The following is a 4,911-nucleotide window of genomic DNA, read 5'->3' as shown; positions in this document are numbered from 1 at the left end:
TCAAGGCGAGCACAGAAAGACTCAGAAGAAGCTTCTATCCCCAGGCCATCAGGCTGCTCAACGAACAATAAACACTATACAACAACCACCAAATGCACACAGCACACACATCCACACGCACACACTCACTTTAAACAAACAACACAATGCAGCACCCACTCTCCACACTTTAGATCACCTAAACACACTTTATATTTATTGATAAAGGATTTGCACTACAACTCGTACACCTTACTGTAAATTGTACCTAAATTGTACCTTATCCCATTTCTGCTTTGCACTATATAGTATTGTATATTAGTACACTGCATAGTATATTGTATATTATATGGTAACTCAGTTATGTCTATTCCGCATCGAACATTGTACATATGTCTATACTGAACACTGTGACCTCATTTTTTTTTTACTTCTAATTTACATGCTATACTATGTTATTTCATACTTATCTTGTCTAGCACAGTCTCTGGAGTGTAACAGTAAGAAGCATTTTGTATAAAAGTATTCTGTACTTCTGTATGACAACTATTAAAGAAACTTGAAACTTGAGATATCCCAGATCAGGTAAGATATTAAGATCAGGTAAGATATCAAGATCAGGTAAGATATCAAGATCAGGTAAGATATTAAGATCAGGTAAGATATCCCAGATCAGGTAAGATATTAAGATCAGGTAAGATATCCCAGATCAGGTAAGATAGCAAGATCAGGTAAGATATCCCAGATCAGGTAAGATATCAAGATCAGGTAAAATATCCCAAATCAGGTAAGATATTAAGATCAGGTAAGATATCAAGATCAGGTAAGATATTAAGATCAGGTAAGATATTAAGATCAGGTAAGATATTAAGATCAGGTAAGATATCAAGATCAGGTAAGCTATTAAGTAAAATAATCTACCAGTAGTCCTACAGTAAGCAAATTTGGCTTGGCAAGATTTCTTGAAATAAGAAAAAAAATTATCTTGGGTTCTCTCTCCTGAAAGTGGGAAGGGGTACCAGAAAATGTATTTTGTGTTTACTGCAGAGCAGAGGGACTGGGAGACTCATGTTACTGACCAAACACTCTATATCAGTGATGGCTGTTTGAATGTGGAGCTATTTAACACATATTTTTAACCAAAGAATACCTTTTAAATGCCATAACTGATGTGAGGTAGTCAAGCCAAGACAGCAGACCCATCATCGGACTCTATGAAATGGTTTGCTCTCTGTGAGGTGAGATCAACATTGGTATATGTTTCTTTACAAAGAGCAGAACAAACCCTAAACAAATTGGATACGAAACCGGTTTAGGCTGTGGGTGCAGGAGGAAATGGTTAGAATGAGAGCTCCAGGTATTGACAATGCCGGTGCGAAATTAACCCCAGAGATGCTGTAGACTTGTTTCTCTGAGTCGCTCCAGCAAGTGAAGGTTCTGTGGCATCTACACACTCATGCCCATCATCTATACTCATTGCACACACATCCACGTGCACCCACTCACTTTTAAACAAACACTCACCTTAACACTCACTTTAGACACTTGAACACTACATTATATTTATCTATTATTAAAGAGATTTGCACTACATTCATACCTCATTTGCAATAAGCACCTTACCTCAAAGTCTTGTACCTCATTTTCTGCATTGTACTTCACTGTTTACTATTTTTTACTACTTTAGAGTGTATATTGTACTGTATATTGTATATATGTATATTGTAGGGATGCTCGATATTGGCTTTTTTTGCCGATACCGATATACCGATATTGTCCAACTCTTGATTTCCGATACCAATATCAACCGATACCGATATATGCAGGGTTTCCCCCCCCCAAAAAACGGAATAATTTTAGGTAATTAACATTACATATCTCTAGTCGGGGAATTAACACAACATTATGCATACTTTTGACAATCAATAAAATCTGAATTTGTTCTTACTTGCTTGCCTGGGTAAATAAAGGTTAAATAAATGTAAACAAATCTCTATATATATATTTTTTTTTTGAAAATCGATATAGATAATTTTCGATATCACATTTTAATGCCAATATCGGCCGATCACAGTATAGTATGGGGTCTGTTCACAGTATAGTATAGGGTCTGTTCACAGTATAGTATAGGGTCTGTTCACAGTATAGTATGAGGTCTGTTCACAGTATAGTATGAGGTCTGTTCACAGGGTCTGTTCACAGTATAGTATGAGGTCTGTTCACAGTATAGTATGAGGTCTGTTCACAGTATAGTATGGGGTCTGTTCACAGTATAGTATGAGGTCTGTTCACAGTATAGTATGAGGTCTGTTCACAGTATAGAATGAGGTCTGTTCACAGTATAGTATGAGGTCTGTTCACAGTATAGTATGAGGTCTGTTCACAGTATAGAATGAGGTCTGTTCACAGTATAGTATAGGGTATTTTCACAGGGTCTGTTCACAGTATAGTATGGGGTCTGTTCACAGGGTCTATTTACAGTGAATGAATGAATGAAAATGAATGAAAACTTTATTTAACAGATTGCAGAATGGGTACAATACAGTACGGCTCAATACACACAATTGTTAATGGGATACAGACCAGAGAAAGACGTTTGTCTTGTTTACATCAGGGTCCCCCATTTTCAATTCATATAGACATTTATGACATACACAACATACATGACATTTATGGCATAGGGACATACAGGTATTTAGTACTGATACATTTGTGACATAAACGGTATTCAAATATACAGCACTGTTACCCATAGATCCTGACAGAGTATATATGATGGGGAGGGGACTGTACATTAGGAGGGGGTGGGTGGGTGGGAGAGAAATATACATATGATGGGGAGGGGACTGTACATTAGGAGGGGGTGGGTGGGTGGGAGAGAAATATACATACGGCGGGGAGAGAATATATACATGCGGTGGGGAGGAGACTGTCTATTAGGAGGTGGTGGGGGTTTTGGGCATTTACGGTGGCCAGTTTCGAATTGCAGCCTCCCGTAGGTGCTCTTTAAGAGCGGTTTTGAATGTGGGTAGGGATTCACATCAGGTCAGATATAACTTCCGGTTCCTGAACCGCTAAGAAGATGTGTGCATTTGTTTTTTGTTTTTTGTATTTGTTAATTAATACTCTAGTTACAGTACAGCAACCAAATTCAACTGTATCAAGTCAACTGACAATGTAAATATTAATAGTATGGGGGGGGGGAAAGGATTTTTCAAAAAATAAAAAAATAAGCTGTGACCTGTTTTGACCTGCACCTCAAAGAATCGGAATTGAGAATAGTTTAGAACAGGAATCGAAATGGAGAATCGGAATCGTTCAAATCCAAACGATGCCCAACCCTAGGTAAGATGTCCCAGATCAGGTAAGATATTAAGATCAGGTAAGATATTAAGATCATGTGTAAGATATTAAGATCAGGTAAGAGATATCAAGATCAGGTAAGATATCAAGATCAGGTAAGATATCAAGATCAGGTAATATATCAAGATCATGTAAGATATTAAGATCAGGTAAGATATCAAGATCAGGTAAGCTATTAAGATCATGTAAGATATTAAGATCAGGTAAGATATCAAGATCAGGTAAGCTATTAAGATCAGGAAAGATATCCCTGATAAGGTAAGATATTAAGATCAGGTAAGATATCCCTGATAAGGTAAGATATCCCCACTCCTCCCGGGCAGCATGTCAAAGTATCCTTGAGCAAGACACTTAACTCCCGATAAGCAGGTTGGCACCTTGCATGGTTGCCTCCGCCGTCGGTGTGTGACTGTGTGAGTGAATGGGTAAAATGTGAGAAAAATTGTAAATCGCTTTGAATAAGAGCTGTGTAAATGCAGCCAGCCATTTACCATTTATATCCCAGATCAGGTAAGATATCAAGATCAGGTAATATATTAAGATCAGGTACGATATCAAGATCAGGTAAGATATCCCAGATTAGGTAAGATGACCCAGATCAGGTAAGATATTAAGATCAGGTGTGGGCGGCTACGTGGCGTAGTGAACAAGGCGCTCGCCACGAAATCTGGAGACGCTGGGCTTGCCTGTTCGAGCCCAGCGCTCCACATTTGCTTTCAGTTTAGCTGGTCGTCCGTACTAATACACATTGGCCGTATTAGGGGGTGGGAAACTGATGGGTGGGGATCGGGCGTTGTGGACAGCGACTCCTACAGGTCGGTTGGTGCGCCTGCGCAGTAGAATCAGGAAGTGTCGGGGGCAGCGTGAGCCTCCCATGCGTTACTCCTCGCCACTGAGAGATCGAGCTGCGCAGGTGAAAAGATGCGACTGCTGTTACCTCAAGTACCGGAGGGGACTTGTGCTATGTATGACTTAGTCCACATTGCAGCCGGCTTGTGGGAGGCAAGAAACAGCGTTCGTGACAGGGGAGGGTTGAATTGGATGATACGAAATTGGGGGATGGGAGAAAATATAGAAAAATGGGAGAAAAAGTGGATAAAAAAAGATCAGGTACGATATCAAGATCAGGTAAGATATCAAGATCAGGTAAGATATTAAGAGCAGGTAAGCTATTAAGATCAGGAAAGATATCAAGATCAGGTAAGATATCAAGATCAAACACAACAATAATAATAATAATAATAATAATAATAATAATAATAATAATAATAATAATAATAATAATAATAATAATAATAATAATAATAATAATAATAATATTGTAATTGTTTTTTATTATTATCTCCATCATTTTCCCCTCCCCTCAAAATAACTGAAAACAATCTAGTTTTGGTCTTTGGTGTCGGATAACTGTACCCCTCCCTGTGTGTCTGTGTTCATCACACCCTGGTTAGTAGGCCAACTGCGCCATCTGGTGGTGAGGCAGGCCTACCTCATGTCTGGAGGTGGGACTCCTATCATGAAAGCTCCACCCACTGTGTTTACGTTTGACGAACTGAGGAAGAATCT

This window comes from Notolepis coatsorum (genome assembly GCF_963971535.1).
Source record: "Notolepis coatsorum genome assembly, chromosome: 18".
NCBI lineage: Eukaryota > Metazoa > Chordata > Actinopteri > Aulopiformes > Paralepididae > Notolepis > Notolepis coatsorum.
The sequence above is the reverse complement of the archived record's forward strand: the minus strand, read 5'-3'. Positions refer to the sequence as shown.